The 19,562-nt window shown below is 36.1% G+C and overlaps 1 protein-coding gene across 1 annotated transcript in view; it reads right to left on the bottom strand.

Annotated features, from left to right (window-relative positions):
* The window catches only part of RBFOX1 (RNA binding fox-1 homolog 1), a 939,260-nt gene that overhangs the window by 717,827 nt on the left and 201,871 nt on the right, over window positions 1–19,562 (bottom strand). The window lies entirely within an intron of this gene.

Genomic DNA, 19,562 nt, shown 5'->3' with positions numbered 1-19,562 from the left:
AACTAAAAACCACGGCCATGCGGGAAAGGAGGCCGGGCAGGGGGAGAACAGATTACATTCAATAATCCAGTTTGGAACGTCTTAATGTACGCATTAAATATTAGATATTTATTAGTATATTAGACATGGTGCTAAAGGTTGTAGGGCTTCACAAGTTTGATCAGTCCCATGTAACCGAAACAGTTAACGTTTAGTTACATAAAATATTTAACCAAAACGGTTAACATTTTGATTAAATGATGATTAAGTTCTTGTGAAACTCTGAAGTTGTTTAAAAATAACAATATTGCAGACTAAGTCATTCTTAAGACAAAGACTGGCCAGAACTGAAGCAAAACCTAAACATCTTCCACAAGAGACGGTAGCAATTAACCCATGTCTGAAGCAGAGAAAAAAAAATAATCTGTTTGTTTCAGGTAGACGTTAAAAACCTACGTCTTTCGCTACACAAAAGCATTGCTTATGTGTACCAAATAAGTTGTTATTTCAAATTACATCTATTTATGCACATGGAGTTATAAATTGTAAACAAATAACCACTTAAACTAAAGTGACAAATTCTAAGGATGCTGCTTATTAACTGATGGGAAAATAAAATTATCTACCTAGACAGCCTACAGGACGATTAAGGCATCATAATAATAATAAGGCACAGGTGTATAATTTAAAAAGTAGAATGTTGCAAGGCCTGGCCTGACCACTGGGCTAATAGCCAAAACAAATCTCAGAGCTCACATTGGCTTATTGTGTGGCCTTGACCAAATTATTCACCTCCTCAGTTTTCCCACTTGTAAAATTAGAATAATAATACTTACAGTGCCTATCTCCTATCTCTTACTTCTCAGGAGGGCTCTGAGGATTAATGACCCTACAGTGCTCTGAAAATGAATCAACACTAACTGCTAAGACAGAGTTAATATGTTTCAGAGCATTACAGAACTGAAATACTAGAATTTCCAATTAAACCACCTTGTGTGCCTCAACACGGCTGAACTAAAACAAAGGGATTACTAAAACACCATCTCCTATCATTTACAATCAACAAAATACTATGGATTGGCTTGTAGTTGTTATTTAAATCTGATTTTGATTTTCACCCATTCCTAGTATTAAGCTCAGAAGTTCATTACAAACGGCAGCAGCAGCAATCGTCACTGCTATTTTACAAAAATATCCTGTCCAGGGCAAGGTCAACTAGAGTTAAAGCAGTCAAGAAACATTACCATTGCCTCTGACCCATTGTTTCTAGCCTTTGCAGCACATATGGTCATTCAACTAGAGGACCAGCAATTTGGGCAGATGCTACATGTGGTACTCAGTGCTGTTCTTCAGAAATTGCAATTCTTTCTTCAAGTTATGAAAAAGAGTTTAAACTAATTAATTATCTCATTAGCAATAGATATGGGGGGAGGAAGCACTGGCAAAGAACATATTGCTGCAGAACAAGCTGCATCATTCGCAAAGTTGTGACAACAATCAGATGACCAATCAAAATAATAGTCTGAATTTCTATATCCAACTTAAAAAAAAAGAAAAAAAGAGAGGGAGAGAGAATAGTAAAGTCCCATTTCAGTCTATAGAATTAAGTTGATAAAAAAACCTGTATACATTTATACATTCCTTTTCACCACTTTCTCTAAATTGTGATTGTTGTTCTGTCTTCTAATTGTTTCTTCCACCTCGCATATGAACAAGAGATAAAATTCTTTAAATGCTCTCATGGTCAAATGATGCCACTGCTTGCCCTTGAATCGTTGTACAGGGGTTTGCAGAACCTGATCTGGGACGCCATCCCCTTGTTTGACAGCATGGATACTTCAGCAGCTTTGTGTGGAACAATACCCGCTGGAGCAACAATGTTTATGGAGCAACACCAAGACCAAGAGTTAAATTTCCTGTGAAGTGATCTGCGGGATGAGCAAAAGCTTGAGTGGGAAATTGCAACAGGGAAGAACAGGTTTGTGCTATGGTTCAGCTACTAGAGATCCTGGTCATTACTTCCTTACACACATAGGTACTGTCACGGGGAAGGCATCTCTCTAACCTTTCTTCTTTCCACTATACTTGCAGGGATAAACATTAATTAATGGCAATATTACGGTGATGGTAGTGGCTATTGAAGTTTCTGTAATTCCAGATTTCTATCTTTTTTACCTGAGATTTTCAAAGAAATATTTTCAAAGAATTTATTGAATAGTAGAAAAGTGTCATCACATTATGTCTCTCACCAGAAGTTCTAAATAAGTTTAGTTACTATTTAAGCTCACACATCCTTTTCTCCTTAAAAAAGGGAGCATTTTTCTTCTGAATTTTTCACTTTACAAAGTTACTTCACAGAGAAATAGACCAAAGTAACTAACTGTAAACTAGGTGCCTTTTAGTGAATGGTGCGGCTTGAGTTTTTTAAAACTGATCCAAAGGTATGTGTGTTATACTAGAAAGCTTCTAGCTGAAAATCTTCAGTGTGTAATTGGTTTACTCTTAATTTCTTGAACTAAGTTTCTGTGTTACGGGAACTATTAAAAAGCAACATAATCTTTGAAGGAAAATGAAGACTGGTAAAATCCAAAAGTAGCATTGTGAGCAGAAGGTAATTCTATACCCGTACAGTGTTGAAAATACTTTTTATACAGGACAGTGAAGTGTGGTTTAATCTTTAATGCATTTAGATGTCAAACACATGGGGGCTCTCCATGCCTGACGGACTACTGCTGAAATGATTTCTTTCTACATGCCATCTAATGATCCAGTAGTACTACAGAAGGTAAGCCTAATGAAGCATATTCAGATGGAAAAGTATCATGCGATTTATGATAAACATGCTGCAGTTTTATTCCGAAATGGTTCATGGTTACAGTGTGCAAGTCTACGGGCAATGACCGACATGTTAAGAAACACAACATCAATCATATGTCACAATCCTAACAAGGCAATCGAAGCTCAAGGAAATGTAAATCTGAGAATTCATAATGTTACACTGATGCTAAATATAATCTTTTGGAGAGAATCTATATGATAAGGATTTTTAAACCTGAACTATCAAAAGAAATGCAATCGGAAAACACGAGTTTTTCCTCTACCAAGCAGAATTTAAAATGTTCTCCAGGGGCCGGATCCTGCAAGCATCCACAATATCGCTAACTTCACAATGAGACTAATTACAAGCGTACCCCCAAAATAAGTGGGTTTAGCATTAGACCTACATAAGGGATCTTCAAAAGAATCAGTGACACAAAGTACTATGAGTTTTCAAAAATTATTTTTCTATATATTCAAAATGTCAGTATTTTTTCTTTAACCCCTTGCTCACAAATAGTATCTATAAAGAATTTGTAAATGTAATTATATCCATCTGATATGCTTCATTTTGCATTATTTGTTGGTGTTGTCTTTTTCAAGGAGGTATATCGAAATTAATGTCCCTAATCTCTCTTGAATGTTCTAGTATTGTTTCGGCTATATATACAATTATAGTAGTTCACAGATGAGGTAACTTATATGTTGTAAGTGTCCAAAGGCATGCACTTTCACACTTTTACTGCAATGCTAAATGCAAAATTTTGCAAAGTATTAAATGCAAAATTTTATTTGCTATCTTTATACAACAAAATCATGCCTAATTTCACTCAGAAACAAGCATAAGAAATCAAGTGCCATCAGTAAAATAGTATGAGGAACATTATTTCTATGCAATTTTGTTGCAACTAAACTAGTACTGATCTAATAAATGTTACTTCAAACTTTGCTGTAAAAAAAGTTTCTTGCATAAATGCTATGAAAGCTGTCTACAAATAGCAAGTCATCCCTGTATTCTCCCCCCCCCTTAAAAGGTGCCCAAAATGCATATTCCACAGGATAGTGATTTTGTGCAGAGCCACTGCTGCTTAGCAGGTCATGTTCAAAAAATAATTACTTATCCAAAGACCTAAAATAAAACTAAGTTTCTGAAGATGCATCAGATCAAGGAAAAAATATGTATCTTGTTTTTCTCCAGTATAAGGAAGGCACAAAAAAACAGTTATCAGAAGCATTCACTTTAAGGCTATCGACTATTTTTTTCAGGTTCTTGCAATGTTTAACGTCAAACATACAATAATAGTGCATCTACCAACATAAAGAAGAAACAAGTCTCTGAAAAGTCTCGAAGCAAAATAATTCCTTATGTGCTTATACATATTCACAACACTGTTGAAATGCTAAACTATTCACAAATATTACATTAGTAAGGCAAATAATATTTCAGCTTGAACAAGGAATACTAGTTAAAGCTGCAACATGGACTTTCAACACTTCACTATATATTCCCTTCAAAGGTAATCTGGATCTGCTTTTAGATGTTATTCACAAATTACAATTCTTTGTTTAGTAACATTTCGAAAACACAACTTTTTTCTGTGTTGTGAATTCAAAGCATCTTCCAATTCTACAATCTTTTTTTACTTCACAAAGTATTACCGCAAATCGTTTCCTCAGTAAAACTGCAAAAGCTTAATTTGTCTAAAGAGCCACATGACTAGGAAATCCAGATATGACAGTGCTCGCCATACCAGTGCAAGAGGAAATGTAAAAACACGATTGAAAATATCTAAACAAACCTGGAACTGCAATTGTTGCCATTGTAGATCACTTTGTGCAAGGTATACCTTCAAAATGATAAACTACAGCCTATTCCACAGAACAGGACCTCTGAATGCTACTCATAACATCGAATACAGTTAATAGAAAACGTTTTCCAGTCCCAAGACCACAACTGGAAGTCACTGAGGGGCCACCGAGGCCTCTGCCTGTCATCCTTTGAGGCATATACACTCAGAGGAGTCTGAATTTGGACCTTTCACTCTACCTTTACTTCCCAAGTAAAACATAGTGAGCATGACCCCATACGAGACAGGTGTGAGTCTGACATGTTGCCTGTATGTACAGGAAGTGATATGAGAAAATAAAAAGAATGAAGGGTAAGTTACTTGGAGATTTCTAGAAATTTTTTGGCCCAGGAAGTGGGCAAAGAAACACTCACTCTGTGCAAAACTGCTGGGCACATGGAGGTACAATTCTGTTGAGAAATTGGGTAAATGCATATCTTTTATTCTTAGTTAATGACAAATAAGCAGCTGTATTAATTTTTACTCAACTTGTTTACCTTTGCTCTCAATATTGTAAAACATCCCAGTCATACTTCTGTCACTAACTTTAGGTGCATGATACGTATTTCCTACTAAAATGCATGTGAAGATTTAAATATCTTTATAGATAAGGATGTAAAGCACTGTAGGGATTGTTACTTGACATACTTTAAACATACTTTCATCATTTAATATAACACAATCACAAAAATGCCACAACCTTGTACACTATCAGGTAAAAGGAAGGGGATGGGACCACCTCCAGCTCGGTTACTGTGGGCCTTCTCTCCTTTAAAGTCAAGTTGGCACAGAGAATGTCACAGCTTGTGGATGCAAGCAACCACTTGCTTCTGCTCATCTGTGGCACAACACAGTTGACTAATTAATTTTTTAAAGCATTCAAGATGTGACACTTTATATATGCGATTGAATACAGATTAGCATTACAATAATCACAAAGCTTTTGTAGCCTCAGATTTGTCTTCTTCCAGCAAAGTTTCCTTTAATGTGCAAATGAACGATGCCACTACGTATCTTGAAATAAATAGGCTCATTATGGTCATAACTTGTCATATATGCAGGCATTCAGAATTATATTAACAGCATACAGTAAGCTGGCAGATAAAGACAGGCTAAATAAAAGATACATAACCAACTGCCTGCTATCATATCCAGATGCCTTCGTATAAGTGGCATTCCAAAGTGGTGTTATGGAAATCTCCCTCCCCTCAAATGTTTACACATTGAAGATATCTTCACAAGTCGTAAGGGCTTTCTTGGCCCAGTTCTAAAGACAGAATGGGTTTGCCAGACCGAGTAAAAACACAGCAAAGGGAACATGAAATCACCTCAAAAAATTCAAAACCCGCAAAAGACAGGAGATGGGTTCAGAGGAGACATGGCCCATACAACGAAAAGCAAAGGTAACAGGGAGACAGGCAAGTGAGCTGGCTGAAGCATTCAAAACCCTGAAAATAACTCTTAAGTAAAGGGAAACATACAGTTGATTTTTTTTTTAATTTTTTTTTACTTTGCATTCACTGCAATTTTTGAGATTAACTAAATCAATGTGTCTGGAGTCACTTCATACATCACAGGCCAGACCTCACACAAAGCACAAGGACCAGCACATGCTGTGGCAAAAAGGGCTGCTCCTAGTAGCTGCTGGTGAACAAGTAGATTCCTAATAGGAGCTTCGGTGCCAGGGCAGTTAAATTATATGGTTTTCTCTGTAGTGAGATGCAAAAAATACCTCAGAAATAGAAGGTCCTTTAGAAGGATTTACGGGGACCAATGTTAAGTTTTTCATCCATCAGGGAATGTATACAGGATATTTTATATCAACATCTATATATAATGTTTCCAAGAATAATTAGGGCACGATATTTTAAAAACAAATTTCACACATTTTTCTGACAAACTGTTGTGGACTTCTGGTGTTAATTTTAGCAGTTTCAATTGGATTTGGTACGGTTGGAAATGTAAGGGGAAATCTGCAGTAATCAGGATGTGACACTCATTAACACTTTCACAAAATACCCACTGGATTTGCATAAAGTCTGCAAAGATTCATTGGTGAATCTTTAATATGAGATTTCCCTTGGTTTTACTCCACATTCAGCTCCATTTGCCCTCCCTCTCTCCTCTCCCCCTCCTAGTGAGAACTGCTGTAAACAGTTCATAACAAAGCATAATTAAATGTACTGAATAACTGAAATATACATATAATTACCCCAAAGCTTGTATGTTTACATATATAATTTTTCAAATTGCAAATACTTTCTGAGAAATTATTCTGTAAGGTAGATAAATACTAATTGGATACAATGGCACTCCAAGTCACCTAATAAATCTGGAGATTTCCAGACACTTTTTTTTATGACCAGTGTATAAAAAACACCCATGGTACAGCTTACATACAGCACAGTCTTTGTGTATGTAAAAAATCATGAAAAGATTCTAGAAAATGGATAAAACACTAAGGTGGCAAAATATTTCTGGGTTTGACAAACACAAAACTTTAAAGTAAATTATGCCACTATTAAGGGAGACATTTCTTGCTACTGCCAATACCATACAATGCGTCAAGAAATAAAAAAAATCTGGGTCCTTTAAGTCTTACTTGAGAAGTACAGGCTTCTCAGGAGTCAATATTTACTATGCATTTTTAGCTCAACTATTTAATACCTATTTGACTACATCAACATATGCCATTATAGCAGACAAAGCAATATATAATGGAAAGTTCACAATGAAAAAAATAGTGGTGTTTTTCTCTTTAGAACTATTAAAAAAACCCAACAAATTATCAGATTTTTTGGTTCTCATTGAAGCTCAATATTCTGCTGATAAAAATGCTTTTTTAGCTTAGGTTTTAAAATAGCATTCTTCTACAAGAATGTTTGTTATGCTGAGCTAAGCATTAATAGGATACATTTAATTTTAAGTAGATTTATTATGAGATTCAGAATAAAATTTTGAAGTAAAATTCAATTCTTTTCCCTGTCATAAATTCCTGTAAATACACATAAACGACATTTACTTTCTGGTATGCTATACTCAAACCCAAACATTTGTGTATAGGATAAGCTTTGAAATGATTTGTACAATGTATATGTAACTGAACAGCTGTACCAGACAATATATTATTTCACTTGCTTGCATTTTGAGCAAATCTATTGACTGAGAGTCTTACTTCATTGCTCCTACTCAACAGATCATTATCTCTCTCTGATATCCCACTGGCACATGAAAGAATTGTCTAAAGGAAAATACAACCTGAATAAGTATGAGGGCCAGGATGCGTTGCTGTATTTTTACTTCTGGTTAAGCTTTCAGGCTCAGATCATCTTTATGTCTTGTTCATCACTGAGTAGTGGAAGTATGTCAGGAAGAAAAATGCATAGATAGGGTTCTATTTGTTTTGTGGATTCTTTTTAAAGATAAATTAGAACACCAGAATTTTGGGAATTTGGCTTATCCTGCTGAACACTTGTAAATTGTACTGAGGTCACTTGAAGTGTAGGTACTCATAATTTTTGAAGTTTTCTCTGTGACCACGTTTTGTCTGGACTTTCATTAAAAAAACCAACCCAAACCCAACAACCAAGCTTGCTGTATTTTTTTTTTTCCTCTATAAGTAGAACAAAACTTTTGTTGTTTTGTTTAGTAAGCAGAATTCTCATTCTAATGTTTTAATACTTCCAAAGCACAACTGAACACAAAGCAACAGCAGATCTTGGTAAGTAAAAACTCAAGAAATTTTGTCTAACTCAGACTTACCCATTTGTAAGTCTTACCCTTCACAATACTATTTGTACCCATATAAAAAAACACAACACGCTTGAGATAATTTCAATATTCACAATAGCAACGACATACTCTATGCCATTTCTCAAGTAATTCTCCTTGAAGAATTCAAAAGTGGACTGTTAATGACAGCAAAGCACTCTGGCATTTACTGGTTGCAAGACTGCAAATGTTCCACCCAAAACTGTAGGACAAGAAAAATACTAATCAAAAAAGCATTACGGGCTTTCACACTTACACATGAACTTACTGACCTTGTGACTGAAGTGACAGTTATTATTGGACAACCACTGTCAAAATAGTCTGTTAGAAAATAAAAAGTCTTTACTTTTATTTCACTAATTCAGATGGCACAATAATGACTCTTCCAAACACGATTTCTCAAAGCTGTCATATATTGTTCCCCAGAGGCAATGAAAACAAGTTCATCACGTATTTCACTTCTCATTTCTCTGTCTCAATAGCATGAACCTTAGATCAAAACATATGCATGCTACATTGTCCCTTGAAAGAAAGCAATGTAAAGCTTACATGAACAGCCCTTTTCTGCCTTGCACCAGGTCAGAGATGACAGCCTGCCAGCTGAAAATTATTTATTTGAAAATAAATTTCAAAATGGAAAACCAGGAGGAGGACACTGTGCATTCTGGTGCTTCATCACTCCCTGTGCCTGGGTATACTGGACATTTTTGGTGGGTCAAGGGGACAGAGTGCCCACTGCCTCACACACTCCTGTACAGTAACTCAGTACTAACTGCAGTATGGATAAAATAACTTTCTATGACTATGTGGTGATTTTTTGGCACTCATCCCTTGTGTCTGTGGCAATTGCATCTGCAGCATTGAAAAAAGTGTCCCTAGACAAAACTTTGAAACTGGGTGCCAGAAATTTGGCCCTGAAGAATGTGAATCAGTCTGAATTTCTTAAAATACAGACAATATGGGAAAACAGACCGAATATTTTGAGGATGACAGAATCTCCTGGATACAAAGTTGGCACATAAGGAATGAGACTGGGCAGATACATGTTGGCAGGGAGATTGAGCACAGGGCTCAGTGCAGTCAGCTGCCCGGATCCTCTTTGGACTAACACTCAGGGCAGGCAGAGGTCTGTCCGTGAGAGAGAAATGTTAACTCTCATTTCTTGGGTATAATTTCAGACATCAAAGCTATGAATCCTCCCCTCACTCTCAATGGTAGAAAATGAAAGAACTGATTACTTAAACAGTGAGAGCTCTTTAACCTGGCAATAGAATAAAGATATCAGTCCACAAGTGAAGAGGCATATATAGCTTCTATACATTATTTACAGAGTTAATAAAGAGGTGGCCTGTGTCAAATAGAGCCATGTGCTCCACTTCCCTCTGTCTAGCATAATCAGACCTGGTCACTAGAGAACAGTAACATTTGTGGAAATTCCGAGAACAAGGAGAGTGTATACTCTGAACTCCCCAGCATACGAAACAGTGTTTCCAAGAGCCACTCTGGCTGTTTCTGCTCAACCTAGCACATGGAGCTAAAGATGGCACTAAAGGAAAGACATTCTTCCAGACAAGGAAACACTGAATTACACTTTCTTCAGGATATTATGTTCATGTCCCTGCTCCAGAGGGTTCAGACTTCTTTTTAAAACCACAGGAAAAGTCAGCACTTTTAATTTCATTCTAGCATCACTACTTTTCCCCTCCTGATTTTACAATTATTGTTCCCACCAAATGCCACCAACTTCTAGTATGTTCTGCAGTTCAGATAATTTCATGGCCTTTGCTCCCCTCACTTCTCTTCAACAAAGCCCTCAATCCCACCATTCAGAAGATAATAGTGGTTTTAGAGCATTTTAGTTTAAGTGCTAATTTTACCTGGAAAACAAGATGGCATTCATGCTTTGAACAATGGAGAAGGAAAATAGTGATAATTCAGGAGGTGAGTCAGGGCAACATATTCCACATTGACTTCAACTGAATAAAGTTAATTTGTGGATATAAAATTTTGAATGAAAATTACAGTAATAATAAAACTGCAAGTCAACTTTATATCATGTTGTAATAAAATATTACTCAAAGGTTAAGTATGTCGTGTCTCGCTCCAGGGGAAAGTTAGAAAGCAAGAACAAAGATTTAGGAGATTATCTATATATGTATATATAAAATACATTTATATATGTGTGATATTTATATTTTTATATATAAAAATCACAGAAAGGTTCCCAAACTAATAAATTTGCTGGGGCTTTTTAAAGAAATACCCTGTACCATTATTCCATCAATTCTGTATCACATCCTGCTGCTGCCCTGGGAAGCTGGTGTCCAGCTGCAGGATGTTCTCCCTGTTTCCTTACCTGCCCCCACAGGCCGTATGTCCAACACCAATGGAGGGCTGTATGTCTGCAAACAAGCGGATCCAGGACTGCTTGCTTAGCACAGTGTTGAAGATCCTGGATTCTGTCACTGCTAACAATTCACGTCAGATCGTGTGTAGAAAAGTAACAAATTTCTTCTCAGAAATTCAAACATTATGATGTAGTGCTACCGTCCATGTATTATTTGCGAAGTCTAACTGACCCAGAACCTGTAGCAGCAGAAACCAGATGTTTCAACAGAATTTTAAAAAGTCATTCTCTGCAATCCTTTTCTCTGCCTTTCCATATAAGAGCTAAGACTTATTTACTTGAGCCAGTATCAGTTAGTCAAGGAGATAGAAAAGGTGGTAAAGATAGTATGTTAGGACTTACGTAAATAAGATTCATCTGGAAGTAACTTAAGTAGTGAAAATCGTGGCAAGAGGGGGGAATTCCTAGTATTTTAAGGTGTGAACTTGTCAAAGGACAAGCAATGAGACTCCAGACAGCCTTTGCTGCCCTAGACAGCCTAACAGAGCCAGCACAAAAGGTAAAAGACACAGCACTAAGGAAATGGGGTGAGGACAGGTGCTGAGAGAACCAAGCAGTAAAGACAGCAAGTTTCCCAGAAGTCTAGCGCTAGGCTTGACTTAATGTTGCAGCAAGAACAAACTGGGGAGACAGAGATGGAGAGGAAAGGAAAACTGTTATTATTCTGTGTACTGCATTACACAGTTCAAATTACTTCTCTCTCCCCTGAACACCTGCTGCACTGAATAAACATTACATATATATTTATACACACACACACATATGTAATATCCTCAATAGTCAAGCAAGTACAGCACATCTTGATCGTGATTATTTGGAAAATACAAAAGCAACAGAGACTTTTTTTTAATTCCAATGCCAAAAACAATGGCCAGTAATATTTTCTGCAGAAGTTGTTTAGATCAGTTGTTTAAAAACAGGTTGGAAGGTTCTAACTACCAATGCTTTGACAACAAGGTGGCATCACCTTTTAATAAGATGGGAGGAGTAAGACTTCATTTACAAAAGATAAGACAATTTCCTGTATTCTTGTGAGTCATCACACATCATTAAGTCTCTTTTGTATTATGCTAAGAACTGTGGGGTTTAGATTATTTCACTAATTAAACTTGAAGTCAGAGTAGAATGACTTTTGGAACACTACACCACTTAAAGATTCATCTATTTTTATTAACATACACATCTAGAGAAGAGAGTTGACCATCACATCAACTCTGCTCTGGTAGTTTTATTATTGCCATTTCAACACTCACACAGTTAGTGACTTTAGCTGCTCTTCATAATGTAAATGTCTTCCTCATACAAGTGTCACAACTACTATGTAGATTTCTCAACAAATTCCTTTCAAGATTTTTTAGATGGCTGCTCCATCTGCATCCTTAGAAGACTTATCAATATTAAAAGAGAACAGAATCTTCCGTATTTGTGTTTCTTTACGTTTTTATAACTACATATCACCCCAAGCAAATAAACCGTATGAGCACTGTTTTCTAACCTGCAAAGCTATGCGGTATTTATTGAAAATGTAGAATTAATACTGTTACTATGAAAGCATGAAACGACAAGGGTAAAATTACAACTCATCATTACCTCAAAATCTGGCATGAAACCTGAAATTAAATTAAATCTTATCTAAATGCCAAAATCAAGGAAAAGAAAAACAACACCAAAGGCAAAAGTAGATTCTCTCTGCTATTTCCTAGTCTATTTTATTGCATATTTACAGAATAGAAAGACAGAAAAAAAGTATCTGAATAGTCATAGCTGAACCACCTGAAGCAGTAAGTGGCTGGCATGTGTATGAAGGGAAACTTATTTCCATCAAAGACTTGAAAAGATAGAGCTTTCTAAATCTACTCCAAATCTAGAATCTGAGAGCTGTGAGAATACAGCAAGAGTCAATTGCCTTGATGTAACATATACCATATACTGATCAAGACCAATACAATTACACAAAATGGAATAATTTTCACCATATCCAAGGAGATATGAAATCATTTGCATGGGAACAACTCAGTAACAACTGAACTACTATCCATCCACCTGTAAGCAAAGACAGATGTAGATGGCTACATTTCTGTAGCACCAATTGAAAGCAGAATTTAGGAAGTCTGTGAAAACATTCATTGAAACAAGAGGAAAAGTTTTCACAGCTTTTCACTTGAGAACTTGACAACAGAAGGTGGGATACCAGCTACAATAAAGAATGAAACCAATTGGTTTGTCTTGCAAAATGGGACAGGATGTTGTTTTGTTGAAATCTGCTGCTCCAATTATCTGGTCATTAGAAAAAGGATTCACCATTCTAGGTATCTTTATATACAATTCTTCCAGACCCACAACAAAGAAGCTAATCTACTGGGTAGCAATACCAGAATACCGCAAATGAAGTTTTCCCAGGAAAGACGTTTTTGCTTGTGCCAATTCCAGTATATAAACCTTCAAATAATAAGCAGCTCAATAAATTTAATGCAGCTGGAATTGACTCAAATAACCAAAATGACATGCCTTCAACCCAGAATTACTGTCAGGTCAAGAAAAGGAGAGAACAATCAGAATTACAGTGTAAGTTACTGTGTAAATTGCTACTGAACTATCTGGGAAGTCTGCATGATACCACCAGTGACGGTTGTTGAGCTGGCAAGAAAAGAGAAATTAGAAAATAATTACCTAAAGACTGAAGAACACAGACCAGAGTACAAAGATTTGACTAGTCTAAACGAAATAAGAATGAAGACACAAGGGCCAAATACAGGCTCGCTTCCTAATCCTAAAGAGAATAATAGTATAAAAAGTACAATCACAATGGTCAGACTACCTGGCAAATACTGTTCACTGTGATTCAGTAGAGTGAAAAAATAATAACCATCATGGCTGAGTTTTCACTGAGAGTAAGGATAGAAATGCTCAGTTATAATTGTGCCAATTGCTATGGCTCATCAGAAGCGTTCGCACCACAGGATAGTGGAAAGCAGAGAACAGAAGCAAGATTATCGATTCCAATAAAAGAATCCCATTCAGTGATTGGCAGAAGTAGAAATACTATCACAACAAACTGATTTTGGAAAAGAAACTGATTAAATCATGAATATTTAAAGACACAAGGGATATAATTTCATATTTCACTCACCTCTTGAGAGCCTTATATTGCACCTAGCATGACTTTCTTTGGACGATAGAAGCAAATACAGTAATTCCAGAGCATCTTACTAAATTCATCACAGGTATTCACTGAAAACTAATAAAAGCAAACTTGTGGGTTACGTTGGCCAAGATGAGGTAAGTGCATTTTAAAATCTGCTTTTTAACAGCTTAGAGAAAAAGAGATTGCCTTAGAAGCAGGGAGGGAGGAGGCATCTAATAGCAGACATCTCTCATGATCTGAGATCGGCTGAGGACAAAATCCTCCTGCTGCCTGTACACTGAAAATTACAGTCTTTTTAAAAAGCTGATGCAGAACATGGACTCTCCCTAAATGTGGCAAAAATTAAATACGTGTACCAAAATCTGTGAGCTGTTTCACAGAGATACAGCCCTACACTTCAGCAGAGCCCTTCTACTAGTGAAGGTCTTACTTTTCTTGCTGTAGGTCTTTCAGTTAAGTGAAATATAAATTTATAACTGTTGTCGATACTAATTTCTTAGACACTTATAACTAAATTATCCACTAGAGAGCATAGCAACATTTTAAACACATTCTGCTTATGTCTGCAAGTGCTAAACGAGGTCTTTGTGGTACTCAATGCCACCCTTCTATATAAGAAATATGCTAAACAGTGTCATGCAAAACTGAGATAAGAAATGTACTTAGTATGACGCTTTAAGGAAAAAAGGTCAACAGACCATGAACTTTTAATGGACAAATTTCAACAGTTTACAGCCTGGTATGCAGTTCTCAGACATTCCTGATGAAAAAAACCTTATTTTACATTATATATCTTTGTGTGTGTATATATACATGTAACAAAATGTGACAAAAAGAGGAAAGACATTCTTCATTCCTACAGGAGAAACTCATAGAAGCACTGCTAATCAGTATGCTGGGTGAGAGCTGTATTTCTTCCTGTTCTGCAATATATTCTGGTGATGTCATGACATTTTTACTTCACATTAAAGAAAACCTTTTATCATTTATTATTTCACATTGTAATGGGCATCCTGTAAGATTCATCTTTCATTTAAAAATGTAAGTAAAATAATTCTTTTGTTTTGTTTTATTTTTCAGTTGCTCAGAACAAAGAGTATAATACATAAAAAGTACTCTGGAGTCTTTCCTTAAAAAATACTTGTTTAAAACTGTTACATTCCCACAGGCCTTCATCAATACTTTGATAAAGGTGTCCACAGCACCCACAAATCTGAATAGCGTATCTCAGTGCCACAGGTAGACAAATTAACTCTACCTCAGATCTTTGCTAAATATGTTTTTCTTCTTTTTCTCATAAACCATTGAAGTTAATCATTGCAGCAAAAAGACCAATAGCATAGGGCATCTTGTATTATCAGAAAAACATAGAACTTGGCGTATCTAGTCAAAGCTGTGCTATGCCTAAGTCTGAAGTGGCTAGCTTCAGACGCTGAACAAAAAAGTGAGTGAATTCTTTAAGTCTGAAATAAGCTACGTGTTAGAGAAGTCTTGTTCTAAAAATTATTCAGGTTTTGTTTTACAAATTGGAGAAGAGGGGGTTTATAGACATTTCTCATTTATCTTAGCATCACGGTGAAAATAAATGAAATTTGAAAGCTCACACCTACTACAGAATAAAAAGAGCAAGTGCTACAAAAACATTTACTATCCATGGGAATTGTAAGCAGCACAGTCAGCGGTGAGGATGGCAAATCACTTGACAACCATAACTGGAAACAAAGAAGAATGAGTACCAAGGTGGAGAAAAATCCAAGTTCAGCAAAAAGGGATGAATACATAGCACAACAAAGTTGCTTCATGAGTATAAAAGCTAACATGGATTTCCACATCTCAAATTAACAGGGCATTAAAAGATTATATAATCCAGATTAATTAAGTGCCAAATGCAATATAAGCACTCAGTGCCATTTCTTTGGGGTTTATTTTTCAACAGTAGGTATTATAATTTAACACATCTGATTTTAAGCAGTTTCAATGACAAAATTCACATAATGTTAGAATCATGCTCAAGTACCATACTGAATCAAACCCTTAAATGAAAAAGTTTTTTAGGTAGATAGCATGATGTTTTAGAGTTAAGCTAGTCTGATAAAAGTGATCACTCTGTGCTAATTTATTCATGAACTCACATATACTACAGTCTAGTTTTCATTTTCTGAAATCTTCTCAGTCTAAAATCACCTTCACTGCAGTTTTCATTTTAGGTATTAGTATATGCTTATACAGTTGGGAAAAAAGCCACAGAGAAGTAGAAGCAAGAAATACGAATTACGAGGTTTTATCAGTATAATCTACCATTATGAATAACTCATGATACAAGTTGGTTAACCAATTTACCAAATCCTCCTCTGCACTGAGAAATATCTTTTAATATTGATAGACTTGACTTCCTTTTTCTGCCTTTTAAAACACACTAATGGAATCTCCTTAGTCAGAGAGGGAGGGTGTAGGGGTGGTGTCTAAAATGGCTTACTTAGTCACACACTGCAAAATAAGTCTAGAAAATAGCAGCAGCAGCCAGACCCTAATTTGAGATTAGGTTTGTGATGCAGGCAGAATCTGTGTCTGCTTCATTGAAAAAGTTGAGCCTTCTACTGATTTCTGATCACTAGGTAAACTAGTTATTTGCAGCATAAAGTGTCCAGCTCTCAGGAGCAAAGCTTCTTTGAAGGGAGGAAAAATTTACCAGTTGGAGAAGGGAGGAAAAATTTACCAGTTGGAGATCAAGTGCGGACCCGTGGTTATTAGAGCTGCAGCTCATTCACCTATGTGGTTTTCATAAGTGTTTTGGCTCTGCAAGAGTTGATGAGCACAGTTTAACATCCTGCTGGGAAAATAATAGGTTCTATATCCATGTGTGGACTGTTTTAATTCACCTAGGGAAGAAAACCCTCCATAGGTGCAAAGGCTTACACGAAATATATACTTTTAATAAAGCATTTTGGGGCAAAAAGAATGATACTGACTTTCCATCTCAGTTAAAGATAGGCTAATGCTGAAAAATTTGTTGTTATGGGAAGAAAGCTGAAGCTGATGGGTCTAAGGCTTATGTGTTTCGTATATCGGACACTTCTAAATATTTATTTTTATACACATATATATTCAGGGCATGAAAAAACCCACATAAGATGGTGTTGCAGAATAAGCTCCTTCCTCCAAAACTATTAAAACCATAAAATATGTATTTAGTTACCATCATTGTCTTTCCTTCTGTCTCATATACATAGAATATAAGCACAAAAAGTTTAAAATTTTCTTCTGCCTAGTTGTGAACATATTAATTACTATTTTTAAAAAATCAGATTAATGATTCAATGCCATCAGAAAATGAGTCACGTGATGTGTCAGCTAGCAAGTTTAGGTTTTGCTTTTTTTGAAGTAGAGGATTATCTTTGGTTATTCTTGAAACAAGGCAAAGTTCAATATCCCCATCACTGGTAATGTAATGTAATAAATAAAGTTCTATATTTTCAATGGCCATTCGTTTAGATTTTATCTACTTTTTTCCTATTCAAAGTCTCACTGAGATCAAAATGGCCATGAACGTTAAGACAGACAGTTCACTACAAGCTGAAGTTCAGTCCTAGCAAGCAGATACCATAACTAATTAGTTGTTAAGGAATCACATATTATTTGGTTGGAAAAGAAAAAACCAAAGTGGATTTATCTTTTTAAAAGATATTTTGCTTTTGTTTAAATTACTGATTTTAAATTTGCCAGAAATCACTTAAAAGGCTATAATTTTTAGACAGCCTTACCACAACAAAACCTAAAGTAAATCTGGACTAAAGCAGGAATTGTACTATTCAGCAAAATTCTGCCCCTCTGGATCATAACAAGGACCAGTTCAGCTATATCATACCAAAACAAGACCTCACACAAGGATGAGAAGCAGCTCAAGTTGTGCAAATTATCCTGACAAGACACTACATGATGGGCTAGCACCAAGACCCAGTCCCATGTATTTGTGTGAGTTGCTGTTTCAGGACGTGTCTCCGCAGTGCTGCGGGATGCTGTCCTGCGGGCAGCCAAGTCCCAGGACAAGTGCAGCATAGCACGCTCCGGGATGCTAACGTGCGGCTGAGAATTAACCAGGCTGCATCTGCACAAGAGCATGGTGAGGCTGGCTCTTCTGCACTGGCAGGACTGCGCTATGTCTGGCACAGCAGCCTAAAAAGGCACAGTAAAGATGGTCTATTAATTAAGTAAGCAAAAAGGTACATTTCTAATACCATGGAGAGATAGTATTTTGAGCTCATCAGTGTGGGCTCAAAAACTAGAAGATGGATAAAAAGATGTAACCATCACTTTCTTAAACTTCACCTTTTTATGGCTTGCCAGGTGACTTCTGTACACTTGAGACTAGCAGTGGTGAAAAAGGCTACACATTCAGATTCATTCAAAATAAAATACCTGAGACTTACAAACCAAGGCCTATGTATATTGTGAGGCTTGAGGTCACTCTACAGAACTTGATGTTGGTTGGATCCACTACCGAAGCTGAGCACGCTGCAGAGCCTTCGTTATAAAGAAACATTTTAAAATACACAGCTCTGAAGTAAAAATTTGTATTTATTATTTAATAACGATGCATAGTAAGGATCAGTGGAAGTAGAGTGGAAGCCTATTTCTGACACAGTTGACAGATAACTGTTTTACATAAGGTTCATGGCTCTGTGCCACATAGCTGCTCTGCAAGGGAGAGCAAGCCTCGCTTGTCAAACACAATAAAGCAAATCAGTGTACTATCAATAGGATGTAAAATTACTCTAGTTCTGAAATTCTGTGCTGAGAATCCCAAGAGCTATAATTTATCAAACAAAAACTTTTGAATCTTGGAAAAAACAAAGAAACTATCTTAACATAATCACATTTTTAAATAAGAAATCTCAGCTCATCAATACACAAAAATTTTGTGAAGAATTAATTTTAATGAGCCCCTTTGCAAGCTCCAGATTATCCATCTTGTTTTTTTGGAATGGAAACAGGAGTCTCATTTCTCTGACAAATCTAGAGATATTTTTTATCTTAAGCTTTCCACAAATACTACTTCTGTGTAAATTGAGAAAAGCATATGTACAATGTCATTTAGACACATTAACAGAACTATTTTTACACTGATGACACTAAAATAAACTCAAAATATACATAGCACTAAGGCTTTTTTTTTTTCTGTCTAGGCACCCAATAAAGCGGTTCTTCGCATATATTTCATATAAAGCTTGACACAAAATTTAGGCAACACTAGATCTACCTATATTTCACAGTTTAAATGTTGGTAACGAAGAACTTGTGGAGAATTGAACTGTATTTGCTTCAACATCACACCAGTGATTTTCAAAGTGACAAAAAATAGCGTAAAAGCAATAGGATAACCTAGCCAGCCCATACAAGCAGCCATATAGTCCAAGACATGTAGTATATTTATTATAATAGTAAGACAGTATTTTGCAAAACAGAATTGAGAATGATACACTAGAAAACTGTTACTTTATTACTGCTCTTTAAATTATGGCCTCACACAGTGTTTCAATAAGCAGTACAAACATCTAACCTTGTCACAAACTGTCTCCTTCCTTCAAACTGTTGAAAG

This window comes from Buteo buteo, chromosome 29, assembly GCF_964188355.1.
Source record: "Buteo buteo chromosome 29, bButBut1.hap1.1, whole genome shotgun sequence".
Taxonomy (NCBI): Eukaryota; Metazoa; Chordata; class Aves; order Accipitriformes; family Accipitridae; genus Buteo; species Buteo buteo.
Note: the sequence above shows the minus strand (reverse complement) of the source record. Positions and strands in the feature narration are given on the sequence as shown.